This window comes from Pongo pygmaeus, chromosome X (genome assembly GCF_028885625.2).
Source record: "Pongo pygmaeus isolate AG05252 chromosome X, NHGRI_mPonPyg2-v2.0_pri, whole genome shotgun sequence".
Classification (NCBI taxonomy): Eukaryota; Metazoa; Chordata; class Mammalia; order Primates; family Hominidae; genus Pongo; species Pongo pygmaeus.
The window spans coordinates 118198222-118220098 of record NC_072396.2 but is presented as its reverse complement, the minus strand read 5'-3'; the positions used below and the strand labels follow the sequence as shown (position 1 = coordinate 118220098).

At 35.8% G+C, this 21877-nt stretch overlaps 1 long non-coding RNA gene across 1 annotated transcript in view; it reads left to right on the top strand.

Moving 5' to 3' along the window:
• Positions 1-21877, top strand: part of LOC134739066 (uncharacterized) — a 387779-nt gene that overhangs the window by 19110 nt on the left and 346792 nt on the right. The window contains exon 2 of the long non-coding RNA XR_010125519.1: positions 9236-9282. This is a non-coding gene — a long non-coding RNA (uncharacterized LOC134739066). The remainder of the gene's footprint in view (positions 1-9235; positions 9283-21877) is intronic.

Below are 21877 nucleotides of genomic sequence, written 5' to 3'. Positions count from 1 at the left end.
AAAGAAAAAAAAAAAAAAGAAAGTCAATAGAAAATGTCATGGTGGAAGCCAAGATGTCAGATTTATTATATAAAGATTTTAAATAGGCAATTATAAATATGTTCAAATAACTAAAAAACATCTTGTCTAAATAATAAAGGAGTGTATGGCAATGATTTCTCACTAAAGAGAGAGTGTCAGCAAAGAGATAGACATTATTTTTTAAAAGCACCAAATAGTAACTCAGTAGTTTAAAAATCACAATAACTGAAATGAGAAATTCACTAGAGGAGTTCTATAGCAGATTTCAACTGTCAAGGAAACAATAAGAAAATTTGAATATGGTTCATTGTGAGTATAGTAAAGAACAGAAAGAAGAAATAATAAAGGAAATTAATGTAGTCTCAAAGATATGTGAGACACTGAAGTCCCTGAGGGAGAAGAGAAAGGAAGAACAGAAAGAATATTTGAAGACATAATTTCTAAAGGCTAACACAATTTGATGAAAAAACATGAATTTGCACATTCAAATAGCAAAACAATCTTCTAGTAGGATAATCTCAAAGTAGTCTACACCCAGACACATCATAGACAAAGTGCGAAAACACAAAGAGAATCTTGAAAGCAGTAAAAGAAATGTAGCTCTACATACAAGGTATTTTTTAATAGCAGTAACAGCTAACTTCTTATCGGAAATGTGGAGGGCAGAAGGCAGTAGGATGACATATGTATCATGCTGAAGTGAAAAAAGCAACCCATTAACCAAGAATTCTATCTCTAGCAAACTATGTTTCAAAAATGGAGATATTAGGACGTGCCAAGATTTTAAAAATAACAAAACAAAATAACTGACATAATGAGTAGACCTTCCCTATAAGAAATAACAAAAGGAGTCCTTCACTCTAAAAAAAATTTTCACTAGACAAAAACTCAAATCCACATGAAGAAATAAAGAACACTAATAAAGGTAACTGCATAGATGAATATAATATACAGGATCAGTATATTTCTGTTTGTAACTATTTTCTTCTCCTATCTGACTTAAAAGACAACTACATAAAACAATGATTATAAAACTATTAGTAGGCTTCCAAGGTACAATATAGTTTCTATGTTAGTAAATCATAATAGAAAGAAGGGTGAAAAAAACAAAGTTGGATTAGAGCTACACTTTTGGATACTGATCAAAGTAAGTTGGTATTAATCTAAACAAGTTCTTTTTAAGATATGATATTAACTGTCATCACAAGGGGGGCCATTAAGAAAATAACTAAAAGAATGGTAAAAGAAATAAGAAGGAAATTAAAATGGTACACTTGAAAATGTCTATCTTATACAAAACAAGGCTATCCCGTAAACATAAATATATACAATTAATAAATTGTCAATTGATAGTAAAATAAAATTTTTAAAGATGCCAAAAATCCTAAGGCAATAACACAGAAATAGAGGAAACAAAAAGAGATAAGGCATGTGGAAAACAAATAGCAAAATGGATACTTCAAAGGTACAGAGTAACAGAATACATAAAATATAAATCAGGATCGTACTGTAGGCTATCTACTAGAGACACACTTTAGATTTAAAGACATGAATTTAAAGCAAAAGGATGGAAAATATATATAATGCAACAGTAACCAAAACAGAGCTGCAGTAGCTATATTACTATTGAACAAAATAGACTGTAGTGCAAAGAATATTTCTAGAGAAAAAGAAAGATATTCTATAACCATAAAAAGATAAATCCATTAGAAAACCATAACAATTACAAATATACATGTAGGTAGCAACAAAGCCCAAAATACATGAAGCAAAATCTGTCTGAATTGAAGGGAAATGTTGGCAATTGAAGAATAATTATTGGAGACTTCAACAGCTTCTTTCAATAATGAAAAGAACAACTAGACACAAGATTAACAAGGAAAAAATGAGATTTGGACAAGACTATAAATAAACTAGACCAAACACATATATAGAATACTACACTCAAAACAGCAAAATACATATGATTCTCAAGCCCTTATATAACTTCATCCTGAATAACACTTATGCTAGGCCATAAAACAAGTCTCAGCAAATTTAAAAGTATTGAAATAATGCAAAGTATGTTCTCTAGCTAAAATAGAATGAAATTTAGAAATCAACAACAGAAGGACATTTGGGAAATTCACAAGTATGTGAAAATTAAACAACACACTCCTAAATAACCAACGGGAAAGCAAGAAATCACAGAGGAAATTAGGAAATAATTTGAGTAGAAGGAAGTGAAAACATAACATACTATGCACACAGCTAAAGCAGTGCTTAGAGTGAAATCTGTAGCTATTAAATGCCTATATTAAAAAAGAGAGCTCTCATATCAATTAACACTTCACCTTAAAAAATTAGGAAAAGAAGAACATGCTAAATACAAAACAAGCAAAAGGAAGTGAAAAGATTAGAACATACAAAAACAAAGTTAAGAGTAGAAAAAAGAGAAATCAATGAAACTGCAAGTTGATTCTTGGAAAAGATAAAGGAAATTAAAAACTAGCAGATTGATCATGTAAAAGGCAACTCAAATTACTAAAATGAGGAATGTAAGAGAAGATGTCATTACTAACATGACAGAAAAAAATTATAATAAAAGAATACTAGGAACAATTATACCCCAAAAAATTAGATACCCTGGATAAAATGGATACATTTTCAGAAAGATGCAAACTTCTGAAACTGATTCAGAAAGAAATAAAAAATCTGAATAGGCTTATAAGAAGTAAAGAGATGGAATTAGTAACAAAAACACTTCTCACAAAGAAAATCCAGGTCCAGGTGGCTTCACTGATGAATTTGAGCAAACATTACAAAAAAGAATGAACAGAAATCCTCACATATTTTTATAAGTAATAGAGGAAAAAGAACCCTTTCTAACTCATTCTATGTGGCCAAAGTTACTCTGATACCAAAACCAGAAAAAATGTCACAAGAAAAGTACAGGCTAATATACCTTAAGGCTGTAAATGCAAATATAGTCAACAAAATAATAGGAACCAAATCAGGCAACATATAAAAAGCATTATATATCATGACTCAGTGAGATTTATTCCAGGAATTTGGGATTGACTAAAATCAAACAGTGTTGTACAACCATATTGATACAATAAAGAACAAAAACTACATACTGTTTTTCAAAAGACACCAAAAAGGCCTGTGAAAAATTTAATGACATTTCATAATAAAAATACTCAACAAATAAGTCGTAAAAGGAAACCTCCTCAACCTTATAAAGGCTATCTACAAATAACCTATCATTAAATTGTGAATGATTAAAAAGAAATAAAGATGTTGTTCTCACTAGCAACTAGGTAAGTCTTTGCTATTGTGAATAATGCCGCAGTAAACATATGTGTACATGTGTCTTTATAGTAGCATGATTTATAATCCTTTGGGTATATACCCAGTAATGGGATCGCTGGGTCAAATGGTATTTCTAGTTCTAGATCCTTGAGGAATCGCCACACTGTCTTCCACAATGGTTGAACTAATTTACTCTCCCACCAACAGTGTAAAAGCGTTCCTATTTCTCCACATCCTCTCCAGCATCTGTCATTTCCTGACTTTTTAATGATCGCCATTCTAACTGGCATGAGATGATATCTCATTGTGGTTTTGATTTGCATTTCTCTGATGACCACTGATGATGAGCATTTTTTCATGTGCCTGTTGGTTGCATACATGTCTTCTTTTGAAAAGTGTCTGTTCATATCCTTTGCCCACTTTTTGATGGTGTTGTTGGTTTTTTTCTTGGAAATTTGTTTAAGTTCTTTGTAGATTCTGGATATTAGCTCTTTGTCAGATGGGTAGATTGCAAAAATGTTCTCCCATTCTGTAGGTTGCCTATTCACTCTGATGGTAGTTTCTTTTGCTGTGCAGAAGCTCTTTAGTTTAATTAGATCCCATTTGTCTATTTTGGCTTTTGTTGCCATTGCTTTTGGTGTTTTAGTCATAAAGTCCTTGCCCATGCCTATGTTCTGAATGGTATTGCCTAGGTTTTCTTCTAGGGTTTTTATGGTTTTAGGTCTAACATTTAAGTCTTGAATCCATCTTGAATTAATTTTTGTATAAGGTGTAAGGAAGGGATCCAGTTTCAGCTTTCTACATATGGCTAGCCAGTTTTCCCAGCACCGTTTATTAAATAGGGAATCCTTTCCCCATTGCTTGTTTTTGTCAGGCTTGTCAAAGATCAGATGGTTGTAGATGTGTGGTGTTATTTCTGAGGGCTCTGTTCTGTTCCATTAATCTATATATCTACTTTAGTACCAGTACCATGCTGTTTTGGTTACTGTAGCCTTGTAGTATAGTTTGAAGTCAGGTAGTGTGATGCCTCCAGCTTTGTTCTTTTTGCTTAGGATTGTCTTGGCAATGCAGGCTCTTTTTTGGTTCCATGTGAAGTTTAAAGTAGTTTTTTCCATTTCTATGAAGAAAGCATTGGTAGCTTGACAGGGATGGCATTGAATCTATAAATTACTTTGGGCAGTATGGCCATTTTTATGATATTGATTCTTCCCATCCATGAGCATGGAATGTTCTTCCATTTGTGTCCTCTTTTATTTTGTTGAGCAGTAGTTTGTAGTTCTTGAAGAGGTCCTTCACATTCCTTCTAAGTTGGATTCCTGGGTATTTTATTTTCTTTGTAGTAATTGTAAATGGGAGTTCACTCATGATTTGGCTCTCTGTTTGTTATTCGTGTGTAGGAATGCTTGTGAGTTTTGCGCATTGATTTTGTATCCTGAGACTTTGCTGAAGTTGCTGATCAGCTTAAGGAGATTTTGGGCTGAGACGATGGGGTTTTCTAGATATACAATTATGTCATCTGCAAACAGGGACAATTTGACTTCCTCTTTTCCTAATTGAATACCCTTTATTTCTTTTTCCTGCCTAATTGCCCTGGCCAGAACTTCCAACACTATATTGAACAGGAATGTGAGAGAGGGCATCCTTGTCTTGTGCCGGTTTTGAAAGAAAATGTAAGTGAAAATCTTCCTGGGATTTGGCAATGGATTCTTGGAAATGACACCAAAAGCATAAGTAACAAAAGAAAAAAAATGATAAGTTAGAGTTTATCAAAATCAAAAACTTTTATGCTTCAAAGGACCCCATCAAAAATGTGAAAAGACCACCCACAGAATGGGAGAAAATGTTTGTCAGTTGTATATTTGATAAGGGATCTGTATCCAGAATATAGAGTAAACTCTTACAAATCAAAAACAAAAAGGCAGATGACCTGATTTACAAATGGTCAAAGTTTCGCTAGCTGCAAATGGAGTCTAGCTGCAAATGGAGTACAGCTCACATGTGTCAGGCCATATTTTCTAAGGTCTCAGTTTCTCAGCTAACTGTTTATGTTCGAAGCCCAAATGGACGATTAAAAGAGATAGTAAAAAAGGAAAACAAAAGCTGCCGTGGGAATAGTGCCAAAAGTTGGCAAAATGTGGGAGGGTAAATTGATGGGAAGAGTAAAGTCGACTTCTAGATCCTTTGTTGCTGTCATCTCTGAGCTGATAAGCAGGTGTTGTAAAGAAGGCTATTATTAGGTGGGTGATATAGTTTGGATATTTGTTCCTTCCAAATCTCATATTTGAAGTAGGGCGTAAAAGAAGGGTTTGGGTCATGGGGGCAGATCCCTCATAAATGGCTTGGTGCTGTCCTTGGAGTAATGAAGTAATGAATTTCTGCTCTAATAGTTCACACAAGAACTGGTTGTTTAAAAATATGGCACCCCTCTCTCTCCTCTCTTTCTTGCCTCCTCTTCTCTCACCATGTGACACCTCTGCTCCCCTTCACCTTCTGTCATGATCGGAAGCTTCCTAAAGCCCTCAGCAGAAACAGATGGTTGCATCATGCTTCTTGTACAGCCTGAAGAAACATAAGCCAAATACATCTCTTGTCTTTGTGAATTATCCAGTCTCAGGTATTCCTTTATAGCAGTGCAGTCGTCTTAATGCAGTGGGAAAAGGCAGGCAGGAAAATTTTGTCTTTGTAAATTGCTGTCCTGCCATCAGACAAGTAGAGGAAAAGCAAAGAGAGTCCCTCTGGATTATACCTGTCTTCAGCTCAACAATCTCCAGTATTTTAGAGAGGGATATTTTGGTTTTCTTCAGTAGAAAGGATTACAAATGTATGCCCTCAAAGGTCAAGAGTCACAGAAATAATTTAAAACAAGTAATTCAAATTAATTTTTTATAAATATTTATCTCCTAAGCTAAAGTTACCCACTGAGGAAAGGAATTTTGTGTTGGTCTAAAGGACTTTAACTCTGTTTCAAATCTGATCTCAGCTGGAATGTTGCTTAGTTAATTCCCTGGATGTTAACATTTCATGGACATGGTAAGATTTATATCTCCAAGGGACCGAGAGGGCTCTGTATTAAAAAACAAACAAACAAACAAACAAAAAAAACTTTGAAATCCCTTAACTTTGGGGCAAAAGAACTCTCTTTCGTGCACATTTTAGTTTAAAACTAAGAAGCATTGGTCACAAATAAGACAAAAACAAGTCTGAGTTACAAACAATACAAAGCAACAGCAATTTGAAAAGAATGCTATGTAATTTAGGCCAAAAAAGTAAAACCAGTGGTGTCATTGGACTGCTAATATCATGACCTGGACCACTAGCTGTGAAGCAGGGGTAGAGCAGGCAGGTTTCTTCCCTTCCCTTCCCTTCCCTTCCCTTCCCTTCCCTTCTCTTCCTTTCTTTCCTCCCTTCCTCCCTTCCTCCCTTCCCTTCCCTTCCCTTCCCTTTTCTTCTCTTTCCTTCTCTTTTTCTTTTCCTCTTCTTTTTAAATCTCCCTAAAATGTGAATCTCTTGTCTGGAGGCAAATATGGAACCTCTGTTCTAGAAAGAGAGGGTTGAAATAAGCAGACCGAATAACGTCTAGACCTCAGCCAAGAAGAAAGGAGGGCTACCAGCAGTGGCTCATGTCTGTAATCCCAGCACTTCGGGAGGCTGAGGAAGGAGAATCACTTGAGCCCAGGAGTTTGAAACCAGCCTGGAAAACATAGTGAGACCCCATCTCTACAAAAATTAAAAAAAAAAAAAAAGGCCAGGCATGGTGGCACATGCCTCTGGTCCCAGCTACTCAGGAGGCTGAGGTGAGAGGTTCGCTTGAGCCCGGGAGGAAGAGGCTGCAATGAGCTGAGATCGCACCACTGTACTCCAGCCTGGGTGACAGAGTGAGTGAGATCCTGTCTCAATTAAAAAAAAAAAAAAAGGAAAAAAAAAAAGAAAGACACTGTGGCAAATTAATATAGAGATTTTATTTGGCCTCAAGTTGAGGACGGTAGCCCGGGAAACACTGGGAAGTGGTCCAGAGAACAAAGGGAAGGTTCAAGTTTTTAAAGATAAAAGGATGAATCAGAAGAGGAGGCAATCGCAAAAGTTGTTTTTCTAGAATTGTCATTGGTTTACAGAAATAACATTTATTTGTGATTGCCTATGCACTGTTGAACCGCAGGGTATGAATTATGGTGTCCAGCCTGGGTTTGTTAGGTTAATTTATAAGGTATTTGCAGGAAAACTCACTCTAGAGTCCATATAGCAGTTGGCTTTGAAATTATTACTTAGCTTAAGTGGTGGGCGAGCTAAGGCAGGGGGCGATGTAAGACATTATTGCTGTGACATTTCAGTGGCTTTCTGGGTCTGATAAGTAAAAGGGGCTTACATTCCTCAGAGAAAAAGTTTCTTTTCTTTCTCATGCTAATCAGATACAGTATTCCAGTTAAATATTGGAACACCTATCTGAGAAACAAAGCTGTCAGGGAATTCTAAAGAATTTCAGGAACATGAAAAGGTTGAAATCACAAGAAAACACATGAGTACTAAATATACTTATGGATGCTGAAAGAAGCCATGCCTGTATAAGCCAACTGTCAGGCCTGGTTTCTTTTATTCAAATTTTGATATAGTCATGTAATAATAACAAAAATAATAGGTGACATTTATTGAATGCTTACTATATAACATCAAATAAAGAACAAGTATCATTTTATAGATGTGGAAACTGAAATTTAAAGTGGCCTCATGCCACCTAGGTAAGGCTAAAGTCACTTCGATTAGCAAGTGGCAGAACTGAGATTATCTGAAATTTTCCACATCTGACACATTCTAATCCTTTTAAACTTGGTTTTTGGTGACTAGTTTATAAAGCAAGTATTCCTTTAATAAAGTAGAAAAGTAAAGTATAATAAAATAGCATACTTTTTCTGGCTCTTGAACTGAACAAAGACAGATATTGCATAAAATTTCATATTTATTCTTTTTTAAAAAAAAACAAATTTAACAACTGCAATCATCTTTCAATCTCAATTTTCCAAGGGGATCAAGTTTAACAAGAAAATTATTTAGTATTAGTGAATACAATCATTTCGGTTCTTTTCTTTTTTTTTTTGAGACAGGGTCTCTCCCTGTTGTCCAGGCATGAACATGGCTCACTGCAGCCTTGACCTCCTGGGTTCAAGTGATCCTGCCTCTTCAGTCTCCTGAGTAGCTAGGACCACAGGTGCAGGCAACCATGCCTCACTAATTTTTTATTTTTTAAAAAATTTTTGGTAGAGACTGGGTCTTGCCGTGTTGTGCAGGCTGGTCTTGAACCCCTGGGCTCAAGCAATCCTTCCTCCTCAGCCTCCCAAAAGTGTTGGGATTACAGGCATGAGCCACCACATCTGTCCTTGGTTATTTCCAAATCCCCAAACAAAATGCGTTAAATTTGTATAAATACCTCTTTCAAATATGAATAAAATACTGAGTTTGATGAATTGGGTGCATAGACCAATGGTCTACTGCATTCCCAAGTTAAAAGCTAATGTTGATATGGTGCTAGTTCTGTGACAGTTTCTGATATATAAGTATACATGAATATTTATGAATTCCAGATAAATCAGGCGTGTGTTAATTTTTGCGATGATATGATCAGACAATATGATGAAAAATGGTGAAAGTTACTGACTATAATGATCATTTAGCTTGTCGACAACATTCATAGTCCCATATTTATAAGTTATAAAATTTGGCTGAACAAACAACCTAAAACATCTTATAATTTTTTAAATAATGTACTTGTTATATTATCCCAATATCTACTATGAAAGTACATTTTTAGTGCAAGATATAAACACTTCAGAGTCAAAAGAGGTGGAAGATATTAAAGTAACCATATTCTGCAATTCCCCAAATAGGTAACATGTATACTTGGTAAACAGACAAAATTTTCTGCTTTCAGATGGTGTCCAGAATTTCAAATAATACTGAGTTACGGGAATTGCCACAGTAAGTAAAGATCTACAGTCGGGGAAAAAGGATTTATAAGGCGTATGTTTTATAGCTCCTGTATGAGTAGGCTTTTGATGTATCATATACATGCTTTGAAGGTAGTATTATGCAGGGTACTAAATTGAGTTATACTTATAGTCAATGAATATCATTTGACCAATGACATTTTAGAAAAAATATCTATATAATTTTCCAAGGCTATATCTTAGAAATTTTGCTAAGTCTTATATCTGAACATCTCAAAGAATTTTTAGAGAAAACAATTTCACAGGTAATGATAATTAGATACCTTCACTTTGCAAATATATGAACTGCCTTTTGAATGACCCTTTTAGTAAAATGAGATTGATTACGTCCTCTTCATAGCAGAGATTTTACTGCAAAACATGAATCTATTATGAAAAGTACATACATGTAACCTGGTATCCTTGCTTGGCAGGGTGATGTTACATTTAGGTACATGACCTACCTACTGTGATAAGCTCCCTATCTCTTCAAATATTAACTGTCCTGCTCATTCCCGTCTGATGCCTGAAATTGCTTTAATATTACAAAAAGCTTAATCAATTTATTAATAATCCTATATTTTCTTGCATTATTGCTGCCCAGTGATCTGCATTGTTTGTGGTTCTTGATTGGAAAACTAAAAAGTCTTAGAAAATATCATTCTAATGTTATTGTATCAAAATGAATTACCCACATACAAGCACAAAGTAAAGCTGTAAAGCAATTAATTCAGTTCCTCAAATAAACCAAAAAAAGAAGAAAGTGGATGATAACTATCAGTTACTTTCTTTCTTAATTTGATGGATGAATTTATTTTTATTCATTCTCCATTTTTCTCTCCCAGCCTATTTGTGGTTTTGTAGCAAAAAGATTTTTACATGGCTTTTTCTGTAATTATTTTGTGAAAACCCACAATGTAAAAGAAACCGACTTATTTTAAGAATAAAGGAACTTCCTCTTTTCAGAAGGGTCTGAAGCAGTTTTTCTCTTTAAGCAAAACCTCTGTTCTATGGTTCACGTTCAGATGTGAGCTTCATTCAAACATGCTTCCCTTCTTCTTAGCTGCTAATGAAAGCATGTGGTAACATTTCTGCCTTGGCAAATTTAAATCATCTCCCTTAAGGTGAGGGTAGGTAAATAACTTAGCAAGTTATCTCTTTTATACAAACAGACTTATTTTGGGACAGTGTATAATTGTATACATACAATTGTATAAATACTATTTTAAAATGCTAGAGTTTTTTCCCCATGCACACTGAATTGAATTCATTGTAACGTGAAAATGACTGATATGTAATTATTTTCTCAGAGCAACATTAGCCATAGAAATGGAGACAGATCAACAAACTCCTGGGTGACTACGTGTCAGGAAAGGGCAAAATACCGTAGAGGTAGAATTTACAGAAGTCTTATTTTAAATACAATTTTGCCTCAAAAGATGGGCCGTAGAAGGGAGGTGTATATTCCACTCTCCTTGTAAAATAAGAGTTTTTAAATCTGCAAGTAGGAAGAGATGTACAACACATACTAACAAAGAAATCTGTTGGCCACGTTTTAAATATTAAAAAAAAAGGCATGTCTATATCTGGTGGGATTTTTTTTTAATGACCGAATTTATTCCTACCACAATAAATTAGGCTATTCAAGCAATCCAGGGTCCATCCATCTATTCATAGTATCAAGCTTTTAAAATGTAAAGCTTTCAGTTCTGCTGCTTCTAAAATCATATAGTGCTTTCATTCTAATTTATGTTGATTCAGTTCAAATAATGGAAATTTTGAATGACATCATGGCTATTTTGACAGGTATACAGACTATATTAAAGTGGTTTTGGACATGTGTTCAGAATTCTATAAGCAGGGGAAAAATAAAAATAATGGATTCCTAATTTACAATGGTTGCTATTTGCAATAAATTATGTTATAAGCAATTATTTTATAAGATCCTTATATAATCAGTAAAATATGCAATAAAATTATAAAAATGCTGAACCTCCTGTCAAGTTTAGTTATCATATCAAAATTCTCGCAAAAAGATGCTACATTTCATTTATTTAGAAAAAAAGAACAATGACATTGTCAAGATAGATAATTTTGAATTCTGATTTACAAACATTCAGTGAGTGAGTTCCTGAAGCTGTGTATTCCAATAGAGTACAGATATTTGAACTGAAAGTGAATATTTCTCTTGATCCCAAAAAGCTTTGGGTGTCTTAACCACCCTGAGAGTTTTCTACATAGTACTCAAATTGATTGACAGGTTTGTAGATCAACAATGTCTTTCTTTTTTTTTTTTTGAGACTGAGTCTCGCTCTGTCGCCCAGGCTGGAGTGCAGTGGCGTGATCTCAGCTCACTGCAAGCTCCACCTCCCAGGTTCACGCCTTTCTCCTGCCTCAGCCTCCCGAGTAGCTGGGACCACAGGCGTCTGCCACCATGCCCGGCTAATTGTTTTGTATTTTTTAGTAGAGATGGGGTTTCACCGTGTTAGCCAGGATGGTCTCGATCTCCTGACCTCGTGATCCACCAGCCTCAGCCTCCCAAAGTGCTGGGATTACAGGTGTGAGCCACCGCGCCCGGCTGATGTTTTTCTTTTAACTTTATGTTATTTCTCTTCCAAGGTTATCTCAGCCCCAGAGATTCACTGACACTTGGGGGAATGGTAGTTTTAATTATTGATTTTTGAACAGTTTAACTTTGTGACTACTACCTCTTGATAAGTGCTCAAGGTAGGGTTGGCCTTAGACTCCAATGTAATAGCTAGTTGGGATATGAAGATCAGAGTCTCCTAATCTCTGTCTGCATCCCTTCCTTCCCTGAGACTCCTTATGGTGCAATGCCCACCAATAAGGATTTCTGCTTTATAAGCAGTGTCTTTCAAAGTTTCTCTCAGAGAGGTAACAGATTAGCATCTGACACATTATTGTGAAATAATTTATCAAATCTCTTTCCTTCATTGCTGGGAGGGAAGATCCCAACCATCAAGAATACACTGGACACTGAGGCTGAGGCATTACACAGGGACCAAAGAACACTCAAAAGGGAGGCAGGGGAACTCAAAGGATCAACATTGCATCCTTCATATTTTGGCTAAGGGCTGACTCACCTCTGAACAAAAGTAACCTCCCAAATCAACAGCTGCATCCATAGGGTGCACATCTGAAGGACAATTGTTTCAGGCTGGAATGTGCAACACTAAATAGCTTATTTTTCCTTCCTCTTTTTCCATTGAGGTTATAAAATCCTAAATCCAAATTCCAAGACAAAGGTCCTTAATAAGACGAAATTCCTCTGGCATTGAATAGGGAAGATTAGCAATGGCTGTTATCCCTTTTTATAATCATGTAGCTACTTATAACAAAATGAAAGAAGACCCCCTGCCTTGCTCACTTTGTAAACACATGGGAAAGAATGGGATCACATGCCCAGGCAGGTCTGCGTGTGCTTGAAGGGTATTGCAAGGTCCTGCGCCCCCACCACTGATTTGGCTTGGCATTTGCACCATTCAAGTCACTCTAGATCTGTTTTAACAAATGGAAGAAAAGACTGAGGACCTAGGAGCCCCCAGGGTTATTCACTCCCCGGTTCCAAGGTAGATCTATGACATCAATGAATGCTTTACTAAGAGGAATAACAAAAAGATAATATTTATTGAATGTTCATTATATGCCTGGCACTTTACACTTATCTGAGTTAATTTTGGCAACAATTCTGGTAGTTATGCTTATTATCTTCATTTTGCAGATGCAGAAATAGGCAAGGAAAAGCTATATAACCCCCTTAAGGTAACACAGCTAGTAAGCAGCTGAAAAGGGATTTGGACTCTAGCAGTGTACCCACATTGTCCACACTTTTTGCCATTATAGTAAGTTGTCAGTAGATGAACAGAACTCAATGAAGTGGAGGTGGCTATTGATGCAATTGAGCAGTTTATTGCGAAGTAAAACTTCTAATTGGATACAGCACTTGCATCGCCAGTGTCAAAACATTGTAAAGAAAAGATGAAAAATGTCATCAATAGTTCAGCACTTTGGAAGCATCACAGAGACAAAATATCCAGATGGGAGACTGAATATTTTATTTTGCATCTGGGTGTTCTGGCAAAATAGAAAGCAAGAAAAGTGATTTCTATTTGGTTATTTTTAATTTGTGGTGATATCAGCACCCTATAAACTGAAGGAGAGAAATTCAGTGGTAGTGGTCCTACTATATCTGTTTTGTGCTGAAATGCACTTGCAACTGGAATTGTTTGCTTTAATATATTTCAGTGGGGTGTCACCAGGGGCAGTCTCGGCAAAATTGTAAGAGTTAGACTCATCTTTGATGTTCTTCTGCATCTTCAGGGATGCACTACCCTTTTGTCCCTACCAGGTGAAAGCTGACTTCATGCTTTATATATTCCCCATTCGCAGCATGCTCTTATAAATAAGCCATTTGTAATAACATGTAAAAGGGGTCAAAATTTTAAGTAACTGTGGGACAGAAGTGATGGTAGAATTTTAGGTACCTGTCATAGGTGACAAATTTGTGAGGAGAGGACTTCTGAGCCCCTTACATGCCCTCTAAATTACCACCAAATTATATGATTTCCAGACTTATAAGTCTTAAAACCCTTGTACAGGAAAATCACAGTGATAAAATAAAATCAAAGACTGATTAATTACTAATTATGTAACTTAAAAGAAAGGGGACACAAAGACTACACACGGTAATGGTTTAGATTAGAAGTATTTCTTTGAGAATAATCAGAAAGCTAAATACTTTAACTATGCCACTTTCTTCCAAAGGCAGTAATTCAAGACCCTCTGTAAAGGCTATGGCAATGCCAGTTACTATAAAGCATAATCTGTTTCTCTCTCTTGTTCTCTTTCAATTGTCCTAGAAATAACAACTACTCAACCCTGTCGTAGCATGGAAACACTTATAGACGATATGCAAACAAATGAGTAGAGTTGTTTTTCAAAAAAACTTTATTTACAAAAACAGGAAGTCAGTCTACTGCCATAGACTGCTGTCCCTTTCTCTACAAGTGTTATTTTAGATTGTATATTTGAGTCCAGTGACCCATTTTGAATTGAATTTTATGTATGGTGCAAGGTATCGATCACAGTTTATTTTCTTGCATATTGATATCACATTGTGCAGTAACATTTGTTGAAAAGACTACCCTTTTCCCATTGACTTGCCTGTGTACCTTTGTCAAAAATCTGTTGTCCATGCACTTGTGGATCTCTTTCTGAACTTGCTACTCTGTTCTGTTGATTTACTTGCCTATTTTTAGGCTACAATTACACTGTTCTGTAAGCATATAATGAGTCTCAAAATAAGATAGTGTTAGCTCTCCAAGTTTGTTCATTAACTCCTGGCTACTTTTAAGATTTTTCTCTTCATTGCTGGTTTTAAGCAATTCGATTTTGACGTGCTTTGTTGTACTTTTCTCATGTTGTCGTGCTTGAGGTTCATTGAACTTCTTAGATCTCTGGGTTTCCAGTTTTCATCAAATTTGGAATTTTTTTTGGCCATTATTTCTTGAAATATCTTTTCTGTCCTCTCCTCTAGGGGCATGAATTGCATATATATTAGGTTCCTTGAAGTTATTTCAGAGCTCACTAATGATCTGTTCTTCTCTTTCTCTGGATTCTTTTTTATTGCTTTGCTTCACTTTGGGAAGTTTTTATTGCTACGTCTTCAAGTTCATTAATCTTTTTATCTTCAATACATAGTCTGCCATTAATTCCTAGCAGGGAATTTTTTTTTATCACATAAATTGTGGTTTTCATTCGGAGATATTTTATATGAATTTGTTTAACTATCTTATGTCTCTGCTTACCTTTATGCACATGTTTAATACAATTATAATAACTTATTTAATGTCCTTATCTGCTATCATCTAGGTTAATTTCAATTGTTTAATTTTTCTCCTCATTATTAGTTGCACTTTCTTATTTCTTTCTATGCATAGAAATTTGTGAATTTTACCTTATTGATGCAATAGATAGATAGATATAGATTTATATATATTCCTATAAATATTTTTGAGTTTTGTTCTGGGACACAGTAAATCGAATTGCTTAGGAATGGTTTGATCCTTTCAGGCTTTGCTTTTAAGAAACATTAGGCAGAATCAAAACTGTGATAAGTTTAGCACTGCTTATTCGCCACTAATGAGTCAAGGCCCTTCTGAGTCCTCTACCCAATGCCCCACGAACTATGAGGCTTTCCATTGTAACTTGTGGAAAAAGGCATTATTTCTGGTCCCGTGTGAGTGCTAGGTACTATTCCCTATACTCTTCTCTGATGATTCTTTTCTCTGTCTCAGATCATTTCCTCACACATATGATCCTGTTATCCAATCACTACTCTGAATACTCTGGAGTTCTCTCTTCATGTGAAGAAGGCATCCTCGAAGGTTGGCTTATACAGGCTCGGCTTCTTTGGGTACTCATGGGTATCTATAGTAGTCATGTGTTTGCATGTGATTTCAAACTTCTCATGTTCCTGGCATTTATTAGAACTCCATGGACATTCTCTCTTCTCCGGTAGTCTGCCCTGTGTATTTTGGTTATCTTGGGTTCTTCAGACTCTCAGCTCCTTGACACAGGGAACTCAGCTGGGGTTCCCCCTACCTGCAACACAGCCAACAAACTCTCTGAGACAGTCACCTGGGGAAATAATATGCTAATTTTGTTTGCTTACGGTCTTTCAGGGATTACTGTCCTTGATTGCCTGATATCCAGTGTCTTGAGACCCTTATTTCATTTTTTTTTTCAATTTGTATATAAGTTTTTTTTAGAGAGGAGGGTAAATCTGGTTCCTATGACTCCACCTTTGCCAGCAGTGGCATTCTCAGCCTATTCAACCTTACATTTAAATATAAGAAAACATCCTTGTCAAGCTGTCTATCAGTGATCCAGACATTCTAGTTCTACTTTGTGTGAATTCATTTAGAGGGCATCCAAAGGACTAAGAGAATACTTTAGTACTTACTTTAGTAACTATTCTGTAGATACTAAAATCTTCATTTTGCTTATTTTATAGCTGAAGGTACTAAAAGCTAGTATTTGATAGTAGTAGTATTATTAATTTTTTTATTTTTTTGAGACGGAGTCTTGCTCTGTCGCCAGGCTGGAGTGCAGTGGCGCGATCTTGGCTCACTGCAACCTCCGCCTCCTGAGTTCAAGCAATTCTGCCTCAGCCTCCTGAGTAGCTGGGATTACAGGCATGTGCTACCACGCCTGGCTAATTTTTGTATTTTTAGTAGAGACGGGGTTTCACCGTGTTGATCAGGCTGGTCTTGAACTCCTGACCTCGTGATCCACCCACCTCGGCCTCTCAAAGTGCTGGGATTACAGGTGTGAGCCACCGCACCTGGCTTTATTATTAATTTATATTTATATTCTTCAGAGTATTGTTTACAATTGTAGAAATAAAAACCATTGCAAATAACCAAGAATAGAAATGTTAAGATAAATATGTAAGTTAGAATATTATACACCCATTAAACATGTTATTTACTTATTTATTTACATTTAATATTTATTTATTTATTTATTTATTTATTTATTTATTAGATGTAGGCTCTTGTTTTGTCACCCAGGCTGGAGTGCAGTGGTGTGATCGTAGTTCACTGCAGCCTTGTACTCCTGGGCTCAACTAATACTCTCGCCTCACCCTCAAGTAGCTAGGACTATAGGCAAGCACCACCATGCCTGGCTAATTTTTTAAATTTTTTAGTAGAGATGAGGTCTCACTGTGTTCCCCAGGCTGGTCTTGAATTCCTGACCTCAAGTAATTGTCCTGCCTCAGCCTCCTAAAGCGCTGGGATTACAGACGTGAGCTACTGTGCCTGGACAAACGTGTTTTTTTTTTTTTTTTAAATATTCGATTACATTGAAAAATATTACTGTGCAACGTTAAGTAAAATAAAATTATATATGCAGTTGAATGCCAATTTCATAAATACATAAATAAGCACTTTAAAATTGGGAGAAAATGCATTAGTTTCTCAATACTAATTGTGGTTACCTTTGAGTGTTCAATGCTATAGTCATTAATTGTTGTTTGTTAAGTTTTTTAGTTTTCCCAGCACATGATAGAACTACATTTCCTGGCCTACGTCTGATTGGGTGGAGCCATTGAACTATTTCTGGTCAATGAGTTGTTAGCAGAAATAATATGTTACTTCTGGGATGTAGCATTTAGTTGGTATTGTTAGACCCCTAAAATGCATCTGCCCTTTTACAGGACTAACAATAATGTTCAACTTAGTGGGTGCCCCATTAACCTCAGTATCTGAATGGTATTATGAGTAGAGGCTCTCCTTGCCACAGTGGACAGGTAGCATGAGCAAGCCATAAGTCTTTGTTGCTTCAGCAATTGAGATTTGGGGGTTGCTTGTTGTAATAACACAAATTGGACTATCCTGACTGATACTGGGGAATTATGGAAGATTTCACTTTTCTTATTTATATATTTCTGTCCAGAATTTACACAATGAACTTTAATTACTCTTATGACATAAACACTAATTAATATTAACATATTTCATTGAATGAAAGGTGACATCAATTGTAAGACACACCATTATTTTCTGTATCCCCAAGAAAGAACAAATATTTTGAATTATACTATGACTCAATGCCTTAATGATAGTTCTATGTGTTATTTGAATTGGTCCACCAGTCTGTTGTTGCTTTGAGATTTCTTTTATCAGATCCCAAAGACTTGGTGATTTCTTCTGTCTTCTGCCTTGAGTTGCACTACTAGTTGTATGGTAAATAATCGTTTTCTACATACATCTGCAAGAATTTAATGGTATATAATGCAGGTTCAAGTACATGTAGGTATCTTTTACTTTTTAGTTTTTATAAAATATTTGGTTTATTCTTTGCAAGAAAATTAGGAATTAGAGTCTTTTCTCCACTAATCACTAATACAATTGTATTACCGTTCTATTGCTGCTGTAACAAATTACTACCAAATCAGTGCCCAGAAACAACACAAACTTTACTGTCTTATAGTTATGGAAGTCAGAAGTCCTAAATGCATCCCAAAGGGCTAAAATGAAGTTGTCAGCAGAGCCGCATTCCTTCGCGAGGCTCTATGAGAGAATCCGTTTCCCTGCCTTTTCCGGCTTCTAGAGACTGTCCGCATGCCTTGGCTCATTCAAAACCGGCAATAGAACCAGCGGGAAACCGGCAATGGAACCAGCGGGTTCCATTCAAAACCAGCAATGTCAGGCCATGTGTTCACACTGCCATCTCTCTGATTCTCTCTTTTGTAGTCACATCTCCCACGACTCTGACTCCTCCCCTGCTTCCCTCTTCCACTTTTAAAGACTCTGGTGATGTGATTGCATTGGACCCACCCAAACAATCCAGATGGCTCCCTATTTTAAAGCCATCTGATTAGCAATTTTAATTCTCCTTCCCCAGGTAAGGTAACATATTCACAGGTTCCCAGGATGGCTATGTGGACATCTTTGAGGGAAGAGGGATATTATGCTGTTTACCACAATCACTAACATCAAATTCATGTACCTGCTCTTTTTCTGCACCGTCCTGTATGTATAACAACTTTTGTTTCAATGAGGAATCACATTATAGTTTCTCTGGAGACATTTTAAACTCAATGCATATAATATAGTACCTAGAAAGCATATAACACATTGCTGTGATGATCATATAAACAGCGATGAACAAATCTCACTGTGTAGAAAATGACAAACAAGTCACACTTAATTGATGAAAAGATGCCATAGAATTTCAGGATGCAGCCCTATTTCAGGACATCAGCATGTAGGAAAACAATGTAATCTTAAAATAGATGAAATACAGTATATGCAAAAAACTAATCTACAGATCTGCCAGTTAATCATCTAATAGGTGTCTAAAGAATGGAACACATACATGATTCACTTTGATGGGAAAAGGAGAACAAGAGCATGTTCCATGTCAGACAGTGAAAAACAGGCATGAGGACGCTATATGTCTATGTCATGAGATACTGAAATGAGGGCTGAGATGACCAGCATATGCATTGACTAGAATATAAGTAATCCCAAGCTTTAAAAAAGAAAGAAAAAAAAAAAAAACAAAAAACAGAAGACTCCAACAAATATTCAGAGAAGTTTTCCATTTTTGTGAATAAGATTTTCTACATGTGTATTTATTTTGACATTTTGAGTTGGCCAGGAATGAATGTGCTTTGGAGGGTGGCTAATTTTTTAAAAATCATGTGCCATAAATCAGATAATGGTTATAAAATGATTTCACAATCTAAAAAGTCTTCAAGTACACTTTTCAACAAATCATTTTTCTTTCTTTTCTTTTTTTTTTTTGAGACGGAGTTTCGCTCTTGTTGCCCAGGCTAGAGTGCAATGGTGTGATCTCAACTCACCGCAATCTCCACCTCCCAGGTTCAAGCAATTCTCCTGCCTCAGCCTTCCTGAGTAGCTGGGATTACAGGCATGCTACACCATGCCTGACTAATTCTGTATTTTTAGTAGAGACAGGGTTTTTCCATGTTGGTCAGGCTGGTCTCGAACTCCTGACCTCAGATGATCCACCCGCCTCGGCCTCCCAAAGTGCTGGGATTACAGGCGTGAGCCACCACACCCGGCCTACAAATCATTTTTCTTAGCTAAATTTCCTTTTTCTTTATATCCATGGTATGGACTTTATGAACTATCTTGGGATGATAAAAATACCAGGACAGCAAATATAAACAAAACTTTACCATTATGTCCTAAATTTCTGCTTTGAAAAATAGCAAAGCTTTAAGATGCAACTACAGCTAAAACTTCAGTAACTAAGAATAATTTGGAAGAAGGCAATTCTGATATAGTGAAAAGTCTAAATCGCATAATTTTGAAAAGAAATGTAGCTGGGTTGCGTTTAAGCAGCGTAGTAAGATGCAGTTTTTAAAAAGAGATAACCAATTATTGGCAATCGGCGGGCCTGCTTTAGTAAAAATAAGTTTGTGATTAAGCTATATTATTATTATATATTATTTTATCTCATCTAGACTTGTTTTTTCTCAATAGTGATAATTGCTAGAAATAGAAATCATAAGGTCAGACTTAATTTTAGGGGAATGGGGTCAGGGTGGGTGAGTTGGGAGGGAAACAAAAGGAAGGGGTACAGTGAAAATAAGTTGGATAAGGAAGGCAAGGAAGGAGTTCTGGAAAAGTTTGTAGTGGCACAAATGTAGAGTGGGATGTAAGTCACACACACACACACACACACCAAAAAGAAGGAAGGAAGAGTGGAAATACCCAATGGACTGGTGACATGACACATACGCCCTGCTCCCAGATCTGCCACTAGAAGTGTTTTCAGTGTTCTCATCTATAAAATGAATGGATTAGAATAGATTATATCTGAGATTTCTCGAAGGTCTACTATGCCTTAAGTATTTACCAGTAAATGGAAGTTGCTAAAGTGGTTTTAGAAGAGCTTGAATCAGTGATTTGGGCGTTCTTCCTATAATCCTCTTTAAAATATTAATTTGTTTATCATTCATCTTTTCTAGAGATAGTTAAAAAATAAAAAAAATCTCTGGCATGATTTTTGTGTTTGTTCTTTTGCTTTTGAGATTATTTCTATGGTATTCTCATAGTTTATTGGAATTTGTAATGACAGATAAACATCAATTGAAGCAATTAAAACTAGTACTGTATTGGGAAACACGACAAAGACAGACATGAGAATTTCAACCTGCTTTCATTCTGGCAAAGCATTAAAATTACTCTATATAAAAATGATGCAATGCAGTCATTTCGCTGTCAATCAAAATTTGATCTATGCTTTAAACTGAATGACAGCTAGCATTAAAGGGACAGACGTGCTCTGAAATGTGTGTGTGGTAAGGACTTGGAATGGTGGTAAGAAGGAGGAGTAAACTCACAAGAATGAAGTTCAAGTTATTTTTGGTGTGTGTGTGTGTGACTTTACATCCCACTTTTCTACATTTGTGCAACTACAGACTTTTGCAGAACTCCTTCCTTGCCTTCCTCACCCAACTTATTTTCATTGTACCCCTTCCTTTTATTTTGTTTCCCTCCTAACTCACCCACCCTGACCCCATTCCCCTAAAATTAAGTCTGACCTTATGATTTCTATTTCTAGCAATTATCACTATTGAGAAAAAACAAGTCTAGATGAGACGAAATAATGCCTATTTTGCCTAAAACTTGCTAAAATTTCAATGAGAATATAAAAATGAGACTAATCTGCCAGTGGCTTTCTCCTAATTTTTTAGGACCACTTTTAATAAAAGCAGCCCACAAACTTTATTTTATGGTTTTACGTTTGGATCTTTATTTGTAATAGAGAATTCATTTAAATTGAAGGAAAAACTAAGTCGTTTGCATGCAAATATAGCAATAAGAGGAGATTGCATAAGTAATGAATGTGGTATATTAACCAATCTTTTTGCAATGAGTGACCAGGAATATATTCATTCTGAATGAGTCTCTAATTCATTCTAGTTATTACCATAAAAGTGCACTAAGATGTGTATATCACTTTAGATTAAATGCAACAATTCACAGTATATTTTTCTCACAATATCATGAATTTTAAGGACT